We start from the raw sequence: 25,529 nt of genomic DNA, 5'->3' as shown, positions 1-25,529 counted from the left end.
TACAGGATAGGTAATAGTTGATCGGTTGCTATGGGCAACTTCTACCATTATCCTTTTTATCATATAGTTTTTATTAACAAGAATATCAAAATGTAGGGGTACAGAAAAGACAATGGAAGGGGGTAGGGGCTACACATGGGAGATAACAGGAGACAATATATATTTGAAAAGGCTGAAATAAACAAGTAACATATATAAACCATATCGAATACAGTAGGTATATACATAAGTATTTCAAGGAGAACCGCTTTCATTCAGGCTAAACAGGAACGGATCAGACAAATGGGAATTATGAAGCAACAGGGCACCCTTGTCATCAGTGACAAATTCATGCCCAGCAAATCACTTCATAATGGGAGCGGCAAGCTCTGAAAACCATTGACTGCTTGGGCATGATGGCGCATATAGGAAATACATGCGGCTGCATTTCCATGACTGCCAGGGCATGCTGGAGCTTGTGGAACTAAAAACACCATCATGCTTTGGTAACCAGTGCTGGAAAATGGAGCTGGGCAATATTACTTTTCAGTAAAAAAATAAACAAAAAATAAATAAATTGAAAAAGACACTAATTGTGCCCATATTGTTGTTCAACTAGGCACCAAGAGGCTCCAGTTCCCATCTAACCCTCTTATGACATGCTCCTATTATATTTCAGAACAAACAATTCTTAAGAGTGGCACATTCCAAATGAGAACTAGAAACATAATGTTATCTACGACCTTCATCGACGACCTCAACAGCTTCCCGTCCTTCTATCAAAAGACAGAATACTTTGCCTTCTGGAGATGTATGGGACTCATTATGCAGCATCCGGGAGCATCGGTGGGAAATATGAACTTGTATATGTGCTGAATTCCATAGCAATGAAAGAGAAAGGTACAGTATAACCTACATTATGTGTCCGATGTGTGTGTGGAGTGGGGCACTGCCTGGGAGGTTGCCTATGTGTGTGCGTAATATGAAAATTACGAAAACGGTAAAATATATTACAGCTGGTGGAACAGATATTCTTGGCCTGATTCTGAACTGCACGCAAAGGTGATGTTCATGTAGTCCATTGATGTTTTGGAACTGCGCATGCCTGAAAAATTCTGAAAACCCTTACTGCGCATGAGTTACATAGCAAAATTCATTTGGAATTGAAGAAAAGTTAAAAAAAATGACCCGAACAGCAGCACCGGTCCTGATTTTACAGGGCAGCCCGTTTAAAGCAGAAAGCGTGCTCATCTCTCCCTAAACATGGGGCGGTTTGCAGTCAGGATGTCAAAATTGGATTTTAGGGTGACAGTTATAGTTAGGCTGTGATTAGGGTTAGGTTGTGATTAGGGTTAGGAAGTGATTAGGGTTAGGTTGTGATTAGGGTTAGGATGTGATTAGGGTTAGGAAGTGATTAGGGTTAGGATGTGATTAGGGTTAGGTTGGATTAGGGTAATTGTCCTGCACATTTGTTTACTGTGTGTCCGCAGTATCCTTTCACACTGATAATATAATCTGTCTTTACATTTCATTGCAGACATTACTACCAATACTGTATCAAAGTGTCTTGGATTTGAAGCTGGGCTATCTGTGGTATCTACAGGGGTTGATGTTTCTGCTGGTGCAAAACCCTCAGAATGCAATAAGATTACTTCAAGTAAAGAAGGTATGTTTTATGAATTGTATGCTATATTTGGTTTGGTTTTCAGGTGCCACCCTACCTAGAGTTGGCACATGGGGCATGAAGGCCTGTTATGACTCATGTACATATCTGGATGGAGTGTTGATGTACATGTGCCCCTCCCCCACATCCAATACCCCCGCTCACAGAAAGTGGTCCGGCAGGGCACAGTGCTAGCACGATGCCCTTCTGCCTTGCTTACTATTATCCACCGGACCTGTCTTCATTACATTGTTTATATGTGGCTGTCCTCTTTCTTACTGAACTTATTGTGCTCACCGGTACTTAGTTGCACCCAATCAGTGTACACATAACTGTAGTCACAAATCAATATCGCCATAGGGGCTGATTTTGAGTCGGGTGCAATGCCCTTATTCATGCAAATGGTTGATGATTTCCATCTGCACGTACGTCTAAGTAGCTAAAATTTCATGCTTGCCACACAGAGTTGCAGAAGCAATTGAGGCAAACAGACTCAGAAATGTATTGGAAATGCTTTGGGGCATTCCTGGACGGTGCCTGGGAGCAGGACCGGCACTAGGCTTTGCTGCACTCAGCACTGTCCTGTGTTGCCGCCCCTTTCCCCTCCTCTCCCTCTCCCTGAGCTTACATTAACTCACTACCGCCGGGAGGGTGTGCGGAAGTTTCCTGCGCCCGCAGGATACAGTGGCGCTCCAGGCAACGAACCGGCTTGCCCGTGCCTGGAGCCGCTACTGCCTGGGACGTGGCTATACAGACGCACAGATATTAAACTGTGTGATTGTTGTGTTATGGGAGTGTCCCAGGCGTTTCGCATAACTGATTGCAAACTCAGACACTTAAGGTGCCCATACACGGTGCGATATAGCAGTCGATCCGACGGATTGGTACGATACGTCGGACGTCGGATCTCCCGTCGCGTCGGAAGGTGCATATCGCACAGTGTATGGGCGGCTTTAATCGCCTACATTGGAGACCAAGCTCTGACGGACAATCTGTACCAAGTATGTGACTGGTGTAAGTTTCAGTGGTACGTCCGAGGGTAGCAATTAAAGACACACCAAGCAAAATGCAGAAAGTGGGTGTTTGAGCCCTTGCAGTCAGACGCACGCTCGTACACCAGGGGAAGGGCTGATGAGACTAGCATTAGCATAAAGTCGCAGGCACGACCGCAGCGAAAGATGTGGTCGCAGCAGTGCGCTATTCAGAATCAGACACTTAGGGGTATGTGCAGGTTTTTATAAGTGGAGTGTTGCCTGTGGCAACCAATCAGATTCTAGCTATTATCTTCTAGAAGGTGCCAAATAAATGATAAGTAGAATCTGATTGGTTGCTATGAGCAACAACTTCACTTCCAAAAACCTGCACTATACCCGTTAATGAGCAAGAGAAGACAGGGAGGCCAAGTCATTCACTACAGGTAACAACGCTACACAGTTACAGTTAAGTATACTAATCTTTGGTTGGATTATTATTTAATATAATGTGTAGTAAAACTTTGTAAAATGTAACAATAAAATAGAATTGATGCAATGTGTCAGAAAGCATTTTCTGACAGCATCGGGTATAATAAAATCATTTTGACAATGCTGTGTGATTACATCTTTATCATGCTGAGATATTAAATATTTATTTGTCACCTATGGTACAGGGGAAAAGATGGCTCTGCTGTCATTGAGAAGATGATCCCATTTGTTGAAGGAGGAAAAATAGATTTTGCAGCAGCTCTAAATGAAAAACTGTCTCAGGGAACCAAAGGAATTGACGTTGCCCTCTTTTCCCAATGCGCTGCCTCCTTGGTAGATGCTCCAGTGGTAACATCAAAAAGGGTAAAATCTCTCAAAAGTCTGAAATATGCTAACTAGAAGGGTTTTTTATAATCTGTATGTACTGAGCAGTCTACCACATACAACAATGACAGCAATAAACATAATCTAGATAAGTATGAAAAAAATGTCCATTCACCGGAAAAAAAGTGTCATCTCCAGGTGCCAGAATAAAAGGGTAATATAAATCAAGGAATAGATGGCACTCCAGATCACAATAATAAACATATTACTTTAGTTATTTGCAACGTTTTGGATCTAGTGTGATCCTTTCTCAAGCTATACACCTTCTTTTGTTCTGGAAGGTTAATCTACACTTTTATTTTAAGATATGGGACGGTTTAACATTCTCTGCAATAAATAAAATATCAGACACCTTTCCACCCTTCCCACCTAAACTCTTCACATTAATGGGGATGATCATCCTCAACTCTTCCCTTTCTTCACCCCCCCACCCGGTATGCAGTCGGGAAGCTGGCGGACGTAAGCCCGACAGCCGGCTTCCCGACTGCTTTATCCCGGAGAGGGTTAAATAACAGGCGTCTAAATCAAGATAGACGTATTTCTGGTCTTGCTGCCACGTGTTTTAAACAAAGCAATTGAATTGCATTTTCAAGTGTTGCCAATAGCTGGGTTAACATGTATTTTCTGCGCAGGAAAAAAGTGTGTAACAGTGAGCATTTGTTGGTTTAGGATGTAATACGGTTCCTAAATGTTAAGGGTATCGTAGGACCCTTAAGTGCTAGGCGTAAGGAGCGGCCTAGTGACTCGGTAGCAGCTTACCGTTTACTATAAACAAAGCAGGTGTATGGGTTGTTATTTTTGTTAGGGTTCGGCTCTCAGTATGATTACAGTGTTCAGTAATCGGTTAGGCTTATTTGAGCACTGTAATTGAACCGCATAGTTTTGGCTAAACTGTGATTGTGAACTGATGAGAGGGTGGACGAAATCAACTGGAAAACAAAGGGTAAGTATTACCCCCTAGCAGTTGAAAGGTAGTCAAAAAGGGATTTCTGCGTGGAAGCAGCTTTTCTTTAGGTGAGTGGCGGCGTCTAGAGGTCTTCCATAGGGTTTGTGGATATGCCCTTTTTCAAAGACGTCCACAGGTAAGTGAAAGTGTCTTGACTGTCTTTCACCGGTTTAAATCTTTATTGAATAACGTAGGAGTTGTCCCAGGATGGGAGCCACGCAAACAGTAGAGATGTTAGACAATGATGTGCTGCTAATGGAAGCGCCGCTTGGGTCGGCACGCCATATTATGCATACTACGTACGGTGCTTATGCAATAAGGTATTGTGACCTATGGCTTAAGATGACGAAGAAGAGTGTTAGACCGTTTCCCAGAATTAGTAGCTTTAATAAGTAGGTATTGAACAATGTCTGAGATCACATCAGTCTGGTACGTTCTCGAGTGAAAAAGGTAAAATATAACGAATGTTTAAAATTATGGCAGCATGAGGGAGATGTGTGGCTTTAAGGTGTGCAAGCGACGCAAACTAGAGTCGCGAGCACGATACCGGAAAGTACACCCACAACGCTAAACTGCGGGGCGTGCGCGCCGCGTGATAGCACGCACATGCAGCAAGGTAGCATTGTGGAAGGTATTGTCAGTGGTTCAGCCGCACACCACCGCTGCCCTATGCGGATGGGGGTGCAGGTACAGTTGTTGAAAAAACCCATAAAAATTTAACAAGTAATTTGTACCCTCTCTTAAGTAATCATAAGGAAAATGTTTATGATGCGGATGATGAGCCTTTTGTTATGTCTGCCATTTCCCATGCTGTACACATGTTAGATGCTCCACCACGACAAGCACAAGTGGTGCCGCCATCTCCATCAGTGATAGTACAGGAAGTGTTAACATCTACTGCACCCGTAGAGGAAGTTGTTAACCCTATACGTAGCAGTAATAGACTAAACTCCCAGCCAGGTAATAAGGTCAAAAGTAGCAGTGCGGCCGGTCTGCATCCTATCCGGACAATAACTGTTCTGAATGGGAATGCGGATGCGAACGGTGTAGTGCCCACCAGGGAGGTAGCAATGCATTGTCCTTGGACAAGAGTGGAGCTAAACTCCATAATGAATGATTTCCCCGATCCTACAAAGGAATTAGCCAAATGTCAAAGAGTTTTGAAAAATTTGGGTAGTTCTCACGAGCCAACCAACAAAGACTGGTGAGTGGTGTTAAGGGCTTGTCTTCCATGCAATACTGACGTGACAAAATTTATCACGGATTGTGTATTGGATGGAGATGTTCCCTTAAAAGACGAAATTAACCAAGGTAACATTTCCCACATTGTAACTCAATTGGGGGTATATTATCCAGTAGTAGTTAACTGGAGCATAATTTTCACCATAAAACAGAAAGAGAGTGATTCTGCAGAGGATTATTGTAACTGAGCTCTGCAGGCTATCGCCCAGTACACTGGGTTAGAAGATATTAAAGATAGCACTCACCACAGGGGAATGATTGTCACTGTACTTATGGATGGTCTAAAAGAGAACCTAAAGACCCGAGTTCAGACCTCACAGCCTGGCTGAATGGGAGTCACTGTAGACACCCTCATAGAATCCGCTATTGAACATGATAAGAACATCTCTAAAAAGTGAGAGATCCAGAGCGAGAAACTAATGGCTGTTAGTATCCAAGCTCTAGAAGGAATGAATGTAACATCACAGCAAGCAGAAACACCTGCACCCACACCTGCACAGCTACACATCCTCACTAATCCTACACCACTGCAAACACAGCCCTACCCCACTTATCACACACAACCACAATTCCCATACAATCCACAACAACCATATCTCCCTCAATATCCTTACCCATACCCACCACCTTTCCCTCCCGCTCAACCCACACAGCAATCCTTTCATCCACCCCACTCATGAAAGTGCTTTGTAGACGATTTATTGCTATGTTCTGATTAGTTTATGTCATATTTAAATGATACTAAACTTTTGGTGCTTCATCTCACACAAGGTTGCTAAGGACAAACTACAGCCGTGCCAATCCAGAGTCAAATACTTGGGACATTGCCTAACCCAGGGGTTACGACATCTAACTACTGAACGAATACAAGCCATACAAAATATGACACTGCTACGCAACCAGCAGCAAATCCGTACCTTCTTGGGAATGTGTGGATACTGCAGAATGTGGATCCCAGGCCTTGCCTTTACAGGACTTAATTTCTTCCTCAAAACCCGATCGTGTCATACACACAGAGGAAACAGAGCAGGCTTTCCTTAATCTTAAGGATAGTCTGACAAAAGCTCCTGCATTGGGAATACATGACTATGAGAAACCTTTTGATTTGTATTGTACGGAAGTTGATGGGTGCGCAGCGGGTGTTCTCACACAAAAACATGGTGATGCCAGTAGGCCCTTAGCATACTACAGTGCCCAATTGGACACTGTGGCAAGATCACTCCCAACATCTTTAAGAAGTGTAGCAGCAACTGCTCTATTGGTCACAAAAAAGAAAAAGTAACAGCGCTGTGGGACACCTGCAACTAAATTGATATTAAATGGATACAAAAATGTTCAGTTATGTCAGATAAAAAATACTACCTTTTATTTACTAAAATTGTACACATGTAAACAACATACATCATTGGCCAATGAGACACTACTAAAAAATATACATTGTATTATTATCAACAATAAATGATACTGTAACAAATGTCGTGAGTAGTTTGAAACAGTACAGAGACTAAATATCAAACAGCAGCTGATAAATATTCACTGGTAGCACTAATGATCAGCTATCCAGACTCGTGCTGAATATCTTATATAGGATCAGGGTACAAAAAAAGATAAAAAAAGTCTCAATAAATTCAATGTTCCTCTTTGTATATAAATCTCCCGATTTATTAAGATAAATATTGTCAAGATCTTACTGTGACTTGCACGGAAGATATAAGGTTATTCCATATGCTGGTAAAGATGTGAACTCTTACCACCAGCCTCCCGGTCCTGACTGCCGTCTGGCAGGGACCTCTCGCTCAAACTCAGTCCCAGCTTGCGGCACCCGGTTATGTGTAGTGACCTGAGTGGTACCTGTAATGTCCCACAGTGGTGGGAAACAAATCCCCAACTCCACTGGCTCTGCTTGCGGCGGTCACTCTCCACGCTGCGGCTCGCCCGATGCCTCTCAGCAACATGCGGCCTCTCCACACGGTGTCCGGGGATATTCGTGACACCCAGGAGAGGTATAATTGTACGTCCTGATAAGAAACAGACCCCCAACTCAACTGGCTCTGTTTGCAGCGTTCACTCTCCACGCTACGGCTCGCCTGATACTTCCCAGCAATACGCGGCGTCTCCACGTGGTTTTCCGGGGATATCTGTGACACCCGGCCGAGGTATATTAATAAGATGATATGTCCTAGTAGGACTATAATATCTCAACCTCTCCGTTGTTTCAGGACTGGCAATAATGACAAAATAGTTGTCCAAATGGTTTTAAAAAGTCCTGCTGGACAAAGAGTGTCTCTTGCGCTGGTACTCAATGACCGCTGATGTAGGACCCTGACGCGTTTCTTCCCATCGGGATTTCCTCAGAGGGGTGTGTCCAGTACAATGTCTATTCACCCTTAATATACCAGGTTCAATTTTAAATTTTAAACCACCTGTGTATAATTAAATCATTCAATGAAGCTCAAATTCGGAGCAATACTGACATAACTATTATTACCATAGAGAAGTGTACCACATTTCTCTATATACCAATACAGATAATTACATGAAAACAGATAAATAATAAAATGTATGAATTATTGATGATACTAATGTGATAAAAAAATCTATAACAATTAAATACCTGTGCCTAACACAATATTATATAATAATGTTATCCTTATATATGCCAATGAATGAATAAATAAGCTCCCTATATTATATGTAAAAATAAAAATATATATGTGTGTGTATATATCAATATAAATATTATAAGCAAACTAAATATATACTACATGACTAAGTAAACAGTTATATAAAAAATAATAATAACCACCAAATGAATCTAGTAAGGAATGGATCATCTAAAATTACATGATTTAATACTAAACAGACCTGTTCTAAAGCATTTACTACACATACTATTAATATTGCATCCAAGGATTATGGATGTTATCATTCTTAAACCACCGCAACCTAAAATGTATATCTTTCAATAACATGCTGATTTTAAAAATACTAGAAATAGGATCTATCTATGCACAAAAATATAAATAAATGAGGAATCCAGTCCTCAGTTCAGATTCAGCACCTGTGGTCACATGAACTAACGCTGAGACATAAACCCTCACTATATATAAAAATGCATGATCCATTTCTAATGATATACAAGAGATAAAGAAACCAAAAAAGAAAAATAATAATAATAATAAAAATAAAAATCAGGAACATATCTCTTCATTAGAGCTCATGATTGTACAGATAATAATTTGGCCATATAACCTCTATACTAAAATCATATATGAACTAAGTGAAGAATAGGAGGAATTTAAACTAAAAATATATCATTATTATTAGGACAATACTGCATACACATCATGACCTAGATGACATAGTATACCTCAAAGAACTTCATTAAGATCTATAGTTTCATTCAGATCTTCAGGAAACAAGCTATTAAATTTGTGTATCCAATACACTTCCCGTGTACAAAGTCTTTTGTACCTATTTCCTCCCCTACAAGTGTGTTTAATGTGTTCCACGCCCGTGATAGTAAGACTATCTGGACTGCTTTTGTGATGTAATACAAAATGTCTTGAAACACTATGAGTCATAACCTTTTTTAATATATTTCTTCTATGCTCTCCAAACCTAAGTTTAAGATTTCTAGTTGTTCTGCCTCTATAGGAAAGATTACAACTGCATTGTAATAGATAGATAACATATTCTGTTCTACAGTTTATAAATTCCTTAATCTTATAAACTTTATTTGAAAATTTCAATGGTAACTCTTTGGTTTTGTTTTTAGCATGAGGACATATCAAACATCTGGTGTTTCCACATTTATAAAAGCCTGGTGGGATACTAGGCATCCAAGAACATTTAGATGGTTCATCCTGCTGCTTTACTAGAGCTAAATAAACTTGGGGCAAGAATACTATTCAAATTACGATTTTTCTTAAATACAATACATGGTTCATCCTCAATGATGTTTCTGAGGATGGGATCGCCCTTAAGAATTGTATAATTCTTTTTAATAAGATTTTTAATTTGGTAGACTGCCTTATTATATTTACAAATGTATGGTATTCTTTCCACCAGTTCCATATCTGAAGATGTATGGGTGGTGTTATTAATATTCATGAGCAGTCCAGATAGTCTTACTATCACGGGCGTGGAACACATTAAACACACTTGTAGGGGAGGAGGCTTGTTTCCTGAAGATCTGAATGAAACTATAGATCTTAATGTAGTTCTTTGAGGTATACTATGTCATCTGGGTCATGATGTGTATGCAGTATTGCCCTAATAATAATGATACATTTTTAGTTTAAATTCCTCCTATTCTTCACTTAGTTCATATATGATTTTAGTATAGAGGTTATATGGCCAAATTATTATCTGTACAATCATGAGCTCTAATGAAGAGATATGTTCCTGATTTTTATTATTATTATTATTATTATTATTATTATTATTATTATTATTTTTATTATTTTTCGTTTTTGGTTTCTTCATCTCTTGTATATCATTAGAAATGGATCATGCATTTTTATATATAGTGAGGGTTTATGTCTCAACGTTAGTTCATGTGACCACAGGTGCTGAATCTGAACTGAGGACTGGATTCCTCATTTATTTATTTATTTATATTTTTGTGCATAGATAGATCCTATTTCTAGTATCTTTAAGATCAGCGTGTTATTGAAAGATATACATTTTAGGTTGCGGTGGTTTAAGAATTATAACATCCATAATCCTTGGATGCAATATTAATAGTATGTGTAGTAAATGCTTTAGAACAGGTCAATTTAGTATTAAATCATGTCATTTTAGATGATCCATTCCTTACTAGATTCATTTGGTGGTTATTATTATTTTTTATATAACTGTTTATTTAGTTAGTCATGTAGTATATATTTAGTTTGCTTATAATATTTATATTGATATATACACACACATATATATTTTTATTTTTACATATAATATAGGGAGCTTATTTATTCATTCATTGGAATATATAAGGATAACATTATTATATAATATTGTGTTAGGCACAGGTATTTAATTGTTATAGATCATTTTATCACATTAGTATCATCAGTAATTCATACATTTTATTATTTTCTGTTTTCATGTAATTATCTGTATTGGTATATAGAGAAATGTGGTACACCTCTCTATGGTAATAATAGTTATGTCAGTATTGCTTTGAATTTGAGCTTCATTGAATGATTTAATTATACACAGGTGGTTTAAAATTTAAAATTGAACCTGGTATATTAAGGGTGAATAGACATTGTACTGGACACACCCCTCTGAGGAAATCCCGATGGGAAGAAACGCGTCAGTGTCCTACATCAGCGGTCATTGAGTACCAGCGCAAGAGACACTCTTTGTCCAGCAGGACTTTTTACAACCATTTGGACAACTATTTTGTCGTTATTGCCAGTCCTGAAACAACGGAGAGGTTGAGATATTATAGTCCTACTAGGACATATCGGGCCAAATGTAATAGGGTGAGAGTTTAGAAAAGTGTGAGTTTCTGACACTTTTTAAACTTTGCCAATGTAATAAAGTCCAAAAACAAAGTAACAGAGCGAACTTGCATGTTTTTTTAGACTTAGAAAACTCTCACGATTTAAAATCTCATTCAGATGTTTTCCCATTTTGAAGATAAAACTCAACCAATGTGAGAGTTTACTGCTAAACTCTCACATTTTCTAAACTCTCACCCTATTACATTTGGCCCATCATCTTATTAATATACCTCGGCCGGGTGTCACAGATATCCCCGGAAAACCACGTGGAGAGGCCGCGTATTGCTGGGAAGTATCAGGCGAGCCGTAGCGTGGAGAGTGAATGCCGCAAACAGAGCCAGTTGAGTTGGGGGTCTGTTTCTTATCAGGATGTACAATTATACCTCTGCCGGGTGTCACGAATATCACCGGACACCGCATGGAGAGGCCGCGTGTTGCTGAGAGGCATCGGGCGAGCCGCAGCGTGGAGAGTGACCGCCGCAAGCAGAGCCAGTGGAGTTGGGGATATGTTTCCCACCACTGTGGGACATTACAGGTACCACTCAGGTCACTACACATAAGCGGGTGATTACCGGGTTCCGCAAGCTGGGACTGAGTTTGAGCAAGAGGTCCCTGCCAGACGGCAGTCAGGACCGGGAGGCTGGTGGTAAGAGTTCACATCTTTACCAGCATATGGAATAACCTTATATCTTCCGTGCAAGTCACAGTAAGATCTTGACAATATTTATCTTAATAAATCGGGAGATTTATATACAAAGAGGAACATTGAATTTATTGAGACTTTTTTTATCTTTTTTTGTACCCGGATCCTATATAAGATATTCAGCACAAGTCTGGATAGCTGATCATTAGTGCTACCAGTGAATATTTATCAGCTGCTGTTTGATATTTAGTCTCTGTACTGTTTCAAACTACTCACGACATTTGTTACAGTATCATTTATTTCTGATAATAATACAATGTATATTTTTTAGTAGTGTCTCATTGGCCAATGATGTATGTTGTTTACATGTGTACAACTTTAGTAAATAAAAGGTAGTATTTTTTATCTGACACAACTGAACATTTTTGTATCCATTGAATATCAATTTAGTTGCAGGTGTCCCACAGCGCTGTTACTTTTTCTTTTTTGTTTCTTCTTAAGGCTAGCAACCATTGCCGCAGCGTGGAACACCTGCTCCACATATATATATATATATATATATATATATATATAAATATTTTAATATATATTTTTTACAGATATATTATAGTTCATTTTTTATTTTTATATTGATCTAGGTTCATTTTGCAGCGCCATTGGTTAAATTCTTGTTTTATGCTCTATTGGTCAGTAAAAGTGAGGACGTGGTATTGGACCATGATATGATTGTCTATACTCCCCATGCTGTATCTGCTCTGCTGAACTCTGCCCAAATCAGACACGTCTCTTCAGGTAGATTCACCAAATGGGAACTAGCTCTAATAGCACCTGCAAACATCACCGTTAAACGATGCAATACGTTAAACCCAGCAACGTATTTACCATATGTGCAATGTGATGCACAAAGGGTGGAGGGAGACGAGTTGCTGGCAGAAAAAAGTGAGTTCAGCGGTCATAGTGATGCACATGATTGTATGGAATATCTGAACCAGACCTTTACTGCAAGACCTGACACACGTGACACACCTTTAGAGAATGTGGATGTGACATTTTACAGGGACGGGAGTTGTCATAGACAAACAGACACAGGTGAATTATGTACAGGTTATGCTGTTGTAAATGACAAGGACATCATAGAAGCTGAACCCCTTGGTCCTCCTCACTCAGCCCAGGTGGCGGAGTTAGTAACACTAAGAAGAGCGTGTGAATTGGCAGCAGGCAAATCTGCTAACATTTACACTGACTCCAGGTATGCGTTCAGAGTGGTACACGATTTCGGAGCTCTATGGTGTCTGAGAAATTTTATGACAGCAGCAGGCATACCAGTTGCACATTCCAGACATATAAAAGGATTACTAATTGCAATTCAACTGCCCAAAATAGTGGCAGTAATTAAGTGTAAAGCCCATACATGTGAGGAAGATCCGGTGTCACTGGGCAACAACAGGGCAGACGAAGCTGTCAAATGGGCACCAGGTTTAAAAATGAATGTAACAACTGAACAAATAATGATGTTCCAAATGATTGACATGATGAAATTAATTGAGATGCAAAATTTGTGTTCCAACCAGGAGAAAGCAGTCTGGAGGTCGAAGGGATGTGGACAGGAATCCTCTGGACTTTGGAGAGATGGACAAGGTAAGCCGGTGGCACCCAAGGCATACTACCCAAGCTTGGCTGAGTCAGCACACGGTCTGACTCACTTGGGAAAACAAGGTATGTGTAAGTTGGTCAGGGCATATTGGTGTGTACCGGGCTTCTCTTCTCAAGCTGAGAAGAGAGCGATGTCCTGTTTGACATGCTTAAGGAAGAATGTTGGAAAAACAATACCAACTGAGCCATCCCACATCCCCCCGACAGACGGACCTTTCCAGATGATAAAAATTGATTTTATCCAATTACCACCCAGCAGGAATCTCAAGTATGTATTAGTTTGTAAAGATGTATTCTCTAATTGGGTAGAGGCCTATCCAGCTTGCACTAATACTTCTGTGTTTACTGCTAAAAAGATTGTACAGGAATTTGTATGCAGATACGGTATCCCCAGAATTATTGAAAGTGATAGGGGTACCCATTTCACCGGTGACGTCTTCCAGAGTATGTGTAAGTTGATGGGTATTAATAGTAAACTTCACACCCCATATCGACCCCAGGCCAGTGCCAAGGTGGAGAGAGTGAACGGCACTATTAAAAATAAATTAAGTAAGATCATGGCTGAAACTGGACTAGGATGGCCAGAAGCACTACCATTGGTCCTACATAGCATAAGGACCACTCCTAGGCCTCCTCTTAATCTGTCCCTTTTTGAAATACTGTTTGGTAGACAAACTCATTTAATTGTAAATCCACAGGAAGACCTGAAAAGTAACAACGAGGTCACTGTAAAGTATCTTATAACAATGAGTAAACAGTTGAAGCAGCTGAAATTATTGGCACCCGATATGCCAGAGAAAAACTGTCATGATGTCAAACCTGGAGAATTTGTTATGATCCGAAATTTTTTACGCTCAGGTTGTCTGATAGATCGATGGGAAGGTACGTACCAGGTGTTGTTGACGAGTACCACATCCTTGAAGGTGGCCGAGAGAGATACCTGGGTCCATTCCACTCACTGCAGGAAGGTTAACCAACTGGTGGAGATACAGGGTGGAGTCGAGGCAGATAATGAGGATCTGGCAATTGCGAACCTGTTCCGGGAGGATTAAAAAGGTGGCAGTGAGATATCTGAGCTGAAAAAAAAAATTGGAGATCAGAGTTGCAGCAAGGGATTGTTCTGCTGTGTTCATTTTTGTATTTTTCTTCCAGAGTTTCCATCATCTTGGTTTGTCTGGGGATTTCCGGTTTCTGTGATGGAGGACAGATAGAGGAGATGGGAGCTGATGCTGGTGATAATAGAGTGGAATCGAGAGAAGGAGTGTTACACCAAATCAGGGGAGTGTCTGACCAATTTTAGTACAGTAAATTGTTAAGAGATATGGATACCAGTATTAAGGAAGAACTGTATTACAATCCTGAGTTAGAATGTACTGTATGACAATGTAATCTGAATTTGTGTGGTTATGCATAAATATATAGTTTATGTTATTTTAAGTCATCATAGGTAACGCAGTCCCAATCCCCCTTTCCAAACTTCCCTTATAGGCAAGATGAGTTCCCACATCCTGCCAATGATGCCTTGAGGATTCGCAGATGGCGTATAAGGGTTGTTTTACCCTCCTTGAGACGCATTATCTAATGGTTCAAATGACCAAACTGTTTCAAACCATAATAACATTAAACGGTATATTCTCATGCATGGCTAAACAGATTCAAAATAGGTGGTGATAGCGTTTGATTGGCTATCATAGGGTGGACTGTCGAAGCCAGATAATTGGCTAAGACAGAATCTGTTTACAATCGTAATCTGCATGACACCATCTTGCGAATGGCAAACTAGATGCCAATTTACAACTAGTCGCAAGACGCCATTTTTAGCTATAACTAAAATAAAATCCTTACATTAAACATTCAGGGTTGACAAGACGGGTTTTGTGGATTTGTCTGTGACAAGTGATTGAAGAATAAACAAAGATACAGTGAGCATTTGCTCTGCACACAGAACAGTATGCCTATGAAAACTGAACCACAATACAGACATTGATATACTCAGACAGAGTGAATTAGGAAACCATTGTTAGGCATTTAAGCTATTGATAGCCATTGTAGGCCGTTAGTATCTGATGTGGTTAAGCTAAATAAACCAGTGTATTTATGTCTGAGGCTTAAAGGAATTAGCCTTGCCTTTGTGATTTAATTAGACATCGTTTGATCATCTGTGTAAACCCCATTGCCTGTCATTTTTGCAAATCCAGACATATTGGCCCTCATTCAGAGCCGTACGCTCTGAGCAGAGCGCACGCTCTGAATGAGAGCCGGGCTCCATGAAAATGGAGCGTCCTCCTGGACGCTCGTATAGCTGTGGGTCACCACCCACAGGCTATACGAGCGTGCATTTTGATGGCCGCGATGGTCATGACCATCGCAACCATCGAAATTGCGAGCCGGAGCCTACGGTTGAGTTTTTCAACCGCAAGCTCCGGAGTGATTTTGGCTCTATCAGAGCCAAAATCACTCCCACTGACATCACTAGTGATGTCAGTGGGCCGGCTTTTGACGGGAGGCGTTCCCGTGGGAACGCCCCCGTCAGGGAGGCACGCCCCCGGAACGCCTACCAAAGGGGGCGTGCTGTCAATCAACATTGACAGCACGCCCCCTTTGATCGGACACAACGAGCGAAGGACTTTCCTTCGCTCGTTGCGTCTGGCGCATGCGCACGACGGAGCTCCCTCCATCGTGCGCATGCTCAGTCCATAACATCGACCCACTTGCGAGCGGACAGCCGCTCGCGAGTGGGTCTGAATCAGACCCATAATGTCAAAACCAAGAAATTCATAGAGATATATATATACAGTTGCTATTTCATACACACGAACGCATACCCGCACAGTGCTAACTAGCGTCCTTACCTCATATTCCTAATGCTCACATATTACACAATTACATAAAAGAAAAGTTCCGCATTAATAAAGGTTATTTACCAAAGTGTTATTTATATTTGCAATGATGTGAAGTGCATGTTATATGATATTTATGGTTTAGTACATAATAAGTAGATCATGTTTGGTGCCATTCTGATCCGCTGTGTATTTGCAGATCTCCGGTACTATCGGTGGGGAAATCGCTACAAGCATCTGCAAGTTATGAACTATAGGGAATTAGGTGATAGAATGTACAATGTATGAAGTGTTCATTGCTTATTTATGCGGCAGGAAAAAGTACACAAAGAGCCACTGGGAGGCTGAACTTCTCAAGTACAAACAGACCAATGAACTATGTCGTAACAGAAGACCAAAGAAGAAGAACCAATGAAACGATACCAGCTCATGTCCATTGTATTGCCAATTCCTGAAAGAGTATATATGTGCGCTCTCTGACCCCAGTCTTGAGTCTTCTTGCTGTGCTGTTGACGGAGGTTTCTAATGCTGATGCCGGTATCTGGGCCCAGAGCGCATGCGTATATAACAACTGTACCTTGGGTCTGTATGATTTATTTGCGCTTATTATATTAGATCACAGCGTGTAACTATCTGTACTTTTCTTGAATAATAACTTTTGTGCGTTGGACCACAAGTGCCAAAGTCTGAGAGCATTTATTGGGGTGTGCGATTGGTCATAGCGCTACTTAGCGCCATCTATGTTTAGAGGTTTATAGGCAGGATTGTCTAGAGGTTTATAGGCAGGATTGTACCAAGGTTTAATCAGGATATAACAATGCCCACTTGTGCACGTCCTGCTGCAAGCACTGCGAGCACTTCAGTGTAAAAACAAGCCAGGTGACGTGTACTATGATGCTGTCTTATAATTATGCACACCTCTAAAACGCCGTTGAGATGCTCAGGCATGCCTGCATTTCGACATCAACTCCCCCGTTTTTAATGGCCAGCCCGTTACCAACAAAATATGTGAAGGAACCCGAGCTGATTAATATGCATAAGGGTTGATATGGATGAACTGACAATCACCACACTGCTATAATTATTTATAAATCTTTACTTATAATAAAATATAATATAACAATATCAAATTGACCGGTCAATATACAATGTAAAAAGTCACCATATTATAGTGATGCAATTCTTAGATACACTGTATTGCTGAGAGAGGTGAATCTAAAACATAAAAAAACATATAGGGTCAAATGTAATAGGGTGTCAGTTTTAGTAACAGTACAAACTCGCACTTTCTCGCACTTTTAAAAAGTTCGAAGTTTGTACTGAAACTCGCAAATTCAATAGCCTGCAAACTTTTCAGCTCGAGGCTACTGCATTTGCGAGTTTAGGACTATGTAAACTGACACCTTTTAATGCGAGCATTAAAAGGTGCGAGTTTTAGAGAAGCCATCACAGATCAGTGAGATCCGTGATGGCTTCTGTGTGTGTTTAAAAAAAAAAACGTGCACCCCCTCCCCAAAAGCATAACCAGCCCCGGGCTTTATAAAGCCTGTTCTGGTTCTAAAAATACAGGGGCCAAAATGCGTAGGGGGGCCGCTGTATATTAAGAACCAGCACAGGGCTTTGTTGAGCTGGTCCTGGTACTGGAAAATCAGGGGTCCCCTGAAAATTCCGAAACCAGCACCGAACTCTTTCTAGCGGGGGGATAATGCCACAGCCAGGGAAAACCTTTCACCGGTTTCCCCGGCCAAAGCATTATCCCTGACCGCTAGTCAGTCTCGGCCGGGGATCCATGGGGAGTTGGGTACCCCCCCATTAAAGGAGTACCCCTCTCCAGGGTACCCCAGGCCTAGACTGATAGCCCGGGGCTATCCCTGGCACCCTAGGGCGGTGGGTGCCTGGTTGATAGTGTAAAGTGTAAAATTAAAGTTTCCATATTGTCTTTAGTTGTAGAACCACAAGTACCAGCAAGCCACCCCCGCATGCTGGTATTTGGAGAACCACAAATACCAGCATGCGGGGCATTATGGGCCCGCTGGCACTTGTAGTTCCACAACTAAAGAAATACGTAAATAAACAAACACACACCGTGAATGTAAAATTTTAATAAAACATACATTCACACTCACACATACTCACCTAGTATCCAAAGTAATCCATAGGGGGTGTACCTGAAAAAAAAAATCCATACTCACCTCTCCTATGCGTATATCGCGTCCACTTCTCCAAGTAGGCATTCCAGGGGTTGAAAAAAAAAATCCACGCAAAGAAAAACGATCCATGCGGACTGAGCAAAGGTATGTGTGTACACATACCTTTGCTCCGCGTACATGACTGGGGCACACGTGTGCCCCGTCATTGAAGACGTCGCCAGCCAATCAGGGAGCATCTCCGCCGGAGCAGCTCCCTGATCAGCTGAATGCGGCCAGCCTGTGTCTCACATAGACTTCAATGGTGAGAAATCCCCATTGAAGTCTATGGTGGGAACCGCTACATCGTAGCCGCAAGGTTAACTCAGGTTAATCTTGCGGTTACATCACTGATACAATGTCGCGAGGAGGCTGTGTCCATGGAGAGACAGTGTATGAGCGGCTCACCTGATGGTGCAGTAAAGGTGCTTCAGCCGCGTCTCAATCCCAGCCTCTACTCCGACTGCCAGCGAATGTCCTCCGGGGTCCCTGAAATCCACGTCCCAGCTGCGGAACACCACCATTGTGTTTAAATGAGTCCCAATGTGTCCTGGAAGGATACCTCTGACGGGTTTCGCATATACACTGTCTCTCCGTTGACGCAGCCTCCTCCGGCAATTACCTGGCTTTACTTACCTGGAAATAGACATTATTTCATCTACTTAAACGGAGCTGTATATTAGATGCCTCCCAGGATTCCTAATAACATGGAGCCGGCTGTCTGATATTACATATGATCAGCGCTTTGGTGAGAGCATTGCAGCGGGATCACACATTTAGTGTGAAACATTCCAATATTCTCCCTGTGAACTGGATGATTGGTTTTTGCTTTTTGTTTTTTAACTCTTAGGGGTATATTCAATTGGCCGCGAGAAAAGCCAAAAACCCGCACCTGCGAGGTATTTCCTGCAGGTGTGGGTTTTTTGCTATTCTATTAGGTGCGTGTTATTTTTAAAAACACGCGCCGGGAGGTTTTTTTTTTGCGCACCTCCTGAGCAAGCGTGATTTTTCCAGAAATCAATGTTCTTAGGAAAAATCACGTGTACTTGCTCTGACAACCCCCCCTCCCCAAAGGACTAATTAAGCAATTGGAAGTATACAATTAGCTTAATTAGTTCTTAATTACTCATCTTCCAAAGCGCTGTCTTCTCTTCTTCTTCTGCATCGGGAGCCGGCTCTTCTGCTGCAGCGGTGAGTATGTCAGTGTGTGTGATGTATGTCAGTGTGTATGTGTTTGTGTGTGTATATGAGTGCATGAGTGTGTGTGTGACACCCGGTGCAGTGTGTGTGGCCCCCCCGGAATGGGCGCTGGGAGAACTACATCTCCCAGCAGCCCTTGCTCCTCCCATCAGCCCCCGGGACTCCCAGCAGCCCCCTCTCTAGTAAGAAGAGAGAGGGGAGGCCGCCGGGAGCCGCGGGGACCCGGGCAGGTAAGTTAATTTTTTATTTTTTTTTAATTTACGCGGTGCGGGGTTTTCAGTGATGAAAACCCCGCGCCCACTGGTTTTTAATTGAATCCCGTGGGTATAGGGAGGGCGCATACCCGCAGGATTTCGAAATTGGCCGCGAGGGGCGCGAGGTTTTTTCCTCGCAAAACCTCGCGGCCAATTGAATATACCCCTTATATTGAGACTATCTATGAGAGACATTTAATATAAGACACCTATTAAATATTATATGCCTGTTTATGTTTTGGATTCACCTCTCTCAGCAATACATTTTTGTGATAGTGTATCTAAGAATTGTATCACTATAATATGGTGACTTTTTACATTGTATATTGACCGGTCAATTTGATATTGTTATATTATATTTTATTATAAGTAAAGATTTATAAATAATTATAGCAGTGTGGTGATTGTCAGTTCATCCATATCAACCCTTATGCATATTAATTAGCGCAGGGGTTCCTCCACATATTTTGTCTGTCCAACACACCCGATTCACAGGTGTGTAACTGTGTTACCACTAGCACATTTTTTATCTCTGCTGTATTATACAACAATTTTTGCAACATACAGGTAATTTGAGTTTATATATTTAAATTTAGTCCTATTAGCGATCGATGGTTGTTTTTAGTTCAGCCCCTGTTACCACCTACAAACGGCTTCCCCTGTCACTCACTCTGCTGGACTGTCTATGTGCAGCGACCGAATGCATTGTGAACTTTCGCTAAGGTATGCGCACGCGCACTGCGATGCATACACACTGCATACCATCGGCAGCAGCGAGAGTATGCATCTTAGCGAGCGGGTCTGAATGAGTGAGAGTTTTTAGAAGTGAGTTTTAGAAGAGATGTTGCCCTTAGCAACCAATCAGATTCTAGCTATTATCTCCTAGAAGGTGTTAGTTAAATGTTATGTAGAATCTGATCGGTTGCAATGGGCGACATCACTTCTAAAACTCACTTCAGTAAATTTACCCCCAAGTCTTTAAGTGTTCCCTTATAACTCATCTTATCATTAAAGCCTACATACTCTCATTCTAAGGCCCGTATTCAATTAGACGAGAAAAGCTGAGATCCGCCAATCTCAGTTTTTCGCGTGTCGGAAACTTATCTCCGTGTTCAATCCCAAATGCTTTCGCGTATGCGGAAAGTCAATGCAATGTAATAGGCAAAAAAGATTTGCCTCTGAACAGCAGGTGCAAACTTTATACTTTGGGGTGCAAAAGTGGGGAAACCACTCAAAACCCTTGGGACAGCCCCCCTAAGGACAACTGTGTAAAAAAAAAAAAAAAGAAAAAAAGTGAGGAACACCCCAAATAAGTACTTTCATTTTGGGGGCGAAAAAGGACAAAGTGGGGGTACAAGCATAACAACTAGCGAAATAGGCTCCTTGGGGTCTGCAAGGATGGGTCAGGTGTTTTTAGGATTGCAGGTGCTTCCAACAGGTGTGTTTTTCACGTTTTTTTCAACTTCACTTTTAAGACTTTATAATATGCTAGTACCCATTTTTAAGTACCCCAAATATGACAGGACTATTTATTTTCTCAAAAAAATACTGCTTAATGCCATTCTTCACCACTTTTACTCAAATAATTTTTATTAGTAGAACAAAAAAAATCCAATATACATCAGATAAGACAATAGTAAACAGTAATTTACAATCATCATAATATAAACATTATATTTTTGAAATTTTATAAAAATAAAATAAAAATAAATATAATACAAAAAGAAAATAAACTAGACAAATTATATAATATAAAAATAAAATAAAAATATAGCAAGTATTACATAGAAAAACTAAGTAATACAGAACAATACTATAAATTATAAAAAACAAAACAGAACAGTACAATACATGCAACCATTATTAATGGGAAAACATGTGTGGTCTGTCATAATAACCTTTTGCATATCGAATTGGGGCAGTGTTAAAGCTAGCCAATTATGGACGTCGTGTGAGAAGATGATTCAGTAAAGGCCGACCAGGGTCGCCATTTTAGCAGTGGGGACGAGGATGATGAAGAATATTTAAATCCAGAGGTTTCCATTTCAAAACTTCTCTGAATTTTGGATATTATTATCGAGAGAGATGGGGGGTCAGGTCTCTTCCAGTATTGTGCTAGAGCTGCCCTTGTAGCTATCAAAATGTGTCCAACAACATACTTATTATGTGATTGTATTGTAGGAGTGCGATTTCTGGAAACTGGGGAAGAGTCTCCATAGTGACCTGAGCTATTAATTGAAATACCTCTGACCATAAGGAAAATATATTAGGACAAGACCAAAAGATATGTATTAGAGTACCGTCTAACCTGCAATTCCTCCAACATAATTTAGAGGAGTCTGGCCAGATTCTATGCAACTTGATTGGGGTGTAATATAAGCTGTGAATTAGTTTATAGAGCATTTCAGAATGGTTCAAACATTTGGACATTTTGAAAATGTTCATAAATAAAATAGACCAATCTTCTTCAGTTAGAGATATATTAAGATCCGACTCCCAATTGGATTGTATAGAAAGTTTAGATTCCTCCATCAGAGTCATAAGCGTATTATACACCACATAGAAATGCCACTCTTATGGCCAGTAGTAGACAGTTTAGAAAGTATATAAGGAGGTGGGGTGGGAAGGAGATGATTTGGGCCAGAGTTAGAAAATACCCAGTGTCTCACCTGCAAAAATTTAAAAAAGTTAGTCTTGGGAATACCATATTGATCCTGTAATTGTTGAAAGGATTTAAATTGATGGTTAGTATAAAGATCTCTAACTGCTATAATACCTTTCTCATGCCCGGGTGTTAGTACTAGATCCGGGATCAGCCGAGAAAGGGCTAATATAGAAATGTGAGATGAGGGAAGAGAAAATTCCCCATGTGTGGAAATCAATTTGTCCCAAACTATAAGGGTATCAGAGACGCTCTTTGGAATAACGGATTTATGGGGTCTATCAGCAGTTTTAGTCCACATAATGTCCCGTAAGGGGAGAGTTTGAGATACAGAGATTTCAATAGATACCCATGGTTTAATCGGTAGAGGGGCTAACCAGTTTTTCATCTGATCCAAAAGACAAGCGTGCTGGTAGAATTCGAGATTAGGAGCCGCTAGTCCCCCTCTAGATTTGGACCGAAATAGTCGAGTCCTAGCTATACGAGGACGTTTACCCTTCCAAATAAATGTAGACAGAACTGCATAGAATTTGTTTAGCAGATTCAATGGAACTAAATATGGAATGGCTCTAAATAAGTACAGAATTTTTGGAAGAAGCATCATATTTGCAGAGGAGAGTCGGCCCATCCAGGAGATTTCATAATTAACCCATGCTTTGGTAAGTGCTGAGAATTGTTCTAACAAAGGCTGATAATTATATTTAATAACATTTTGAGGATTTAGAGGGATATTGATCCCCAGATATTTAAGAGATGATGTCTGCCAGGCATAAGGGTATTGATTCCGGAGACTATCTAGGGAAGCTTGATCAAGATTGAATGCTAATGCTTCTGATTTTGAGGTATTTAGTTTATAGTATGAAGATGCAGTATATTCTTGAAGTATATTGTGAAGAGCAGGTAAGGAAATGTCTGGTTTTGTGACGAATAGCAGGACGTCATCAGCAAAAAGACATATCCTATGCTGCTTATGGCCAATATTGAAGCCCACAAAGGAGGAGGAGGATCTAATTTTTTCTGCGAGGGGTTCCATAGCTAGTGCAAAAATTAAAGGTGAAAGGGGGCACCCATGTCTAGTCACGTTAGAGATATTAAAGCTGTTGGACAAAAACCCATTACTGTATACTCTAGCCGAAGGGACAGTGTAGAGATTCAAGATAGCCTTCAAAAACAAGCCAGAAAAGCCAAACTTAGCCAGTACCCGGGACATGAAAAGCCAGTGTAGCCTATCGAAGGCTTTTTCCGTGTCTAAGGACAATAAAACCATAGGCACGGAACAAGCTGCTTGGGCTTCCAGGAGGAAAAAAACTCTTCTGGTATTGTCTGGCACTTGTCCCCCTAAGATAAAGCCCACCTGATCGAAATAAACTAAATTAGGAAGAATAGGATTCAATCTATTAGCAATTATTTTTGCATATAATTTGATATCTGAATTTAATAAAGCTATTGGCCTATAGTTTGGGCAAAGTGTTGGGTCCTTGCCAGGCTTCAAAATAGTGATGATTTGGGTTTCTAACATTTCTTTAGGAAATGATTGAGTAGAGACATCGTTGAATAAATTTACTAAAATAGGGGTCAAAATGGTTTAAAAATGCGTATAGAAACTGTTAATGAATCTGTCTGGGCCAGGTGCTTTATCTTTTTTAAGGGATTTAACCGCTCTTAATACTTCGCTATCACTCCAAGGGACCCATAAAGCTTCTGCTTCCAAAGGGGAAAGACATGGAAGATTAACAGAATCTAAGAATGAATTTATCACAGATTCAGAGGGCTGAGGTATATGGGTATCTTGAGAAAGGTTATAAAGCTTTTCATAGTATAAGGCGAATTGTTGAGCAATATCTTTAGGATTTGATATTGAGGATCCATTGGGGTTAGAGAGACTTTTAATTCTATTAATAGCATTTTTCCCTCTAAGTTTGCGGGCTAGCAGTTTATTGGCTCTATTTCCAAGAGAGTAGAGGTGTAGATTATTTAACTTCTTCCTGGCTTCTAATAGGGCAGAGAAAACAATAGAATCCTTTGGATTTTGTTTATGTTGTGCTTCTAATTTTAAAAGATCAGCTTGATATGCAAGATATATTTCTTGATTCGATTTCCGAATCTTAACTGCGGCTTGTATAGCAGCCCCCCTCATTACCGCCTGGAGTGCACACCAATGATTCGTGGCTGAAGTGTCTTTGGGAGAATTTAATTCTACATTTGCAGTCAATGCGTCAGTCATAACACGCGAGCCAACATCATCTAATAAAATATATTCTTGTAAAAGCCAAGGTCTAAAGGTGGGAGACGTGGGAAAGGGGGTCCAAGACCATAGTAAGGGAGCATGGTCGGACCAAGTAATTGGTAAGATATCAATCCGGGGAATGGACTGGAGAGACCATTTATCAGTCAAAAGAAGATCTATTCTAGAATATGATTTGTGAACTGCTGAATAAAAGGTATAATCACGTGTTCTAGAGTGTTTGATTCGCCAAACATCATAAAGGTCAAATTCAGCCAACAAGTGCGAGAAGGAATGAGCTAGGGAGGAAGCCACATTCAATGATTGTTTATCGAGAGATGAAGATTTGTCCAATTTAGGATCGGGTGCAAGATTAAAGTCGCCCATAATGAATAGAGCTCCCTTTCTAGTTTCCTGTAATTTAAGTAAAAACTTTTTAAGAAAACTAGGTTGTCTTGTATTAGGAACATATATTGACACTAGAGTGATGTATTTAGTACCTATCTTCCCCACCAAGATAATATATCTACCACTGCAATCCACCCATTTACTTTCTATTTTAAATGGGCATGATCTGCTCAAAAGTATGGCCACTCCATTCCTCTTAAATGGGCCACAGGAGGTATAACAAGTCGGATAGGCTTTATTAGTAAATTGAGGAGTAGAATGTAATGGGAAAT

The 25,529-nt window shown here is 40.6% G+C and overlaps 1 pseudogene; it reads left to right on the top strand.

The window, feature by feature from the left end:
* Nucleotides 1-25,529, top strand: part of LOC148478878 (complement component C9-like) — a 75,864-nt pseudogene that overhangs the window by 18,762 nt on the left and 31,573 nt on the right.

The sequence above is a fragment of the Taudactylus pleione genome, unplaced genomic scaffold, assembly GCF_031769625.1.
Source record: "Taudactylus pleione unplaced genomic scaffold, aTauple2 ptg000647l, whole genome shotgun sequence".
Taxonomy (NCBI): Eukaryota; Metazoa; Chordata; class Amphibia; order Anura; family Myobatrachidae; genus Taudactylus; species Taudactylus pleione.
Note: the sequence above shows the minus strand (reverse complement) of the source record. Positions and strands in the feature narration are given on the sequence as shown.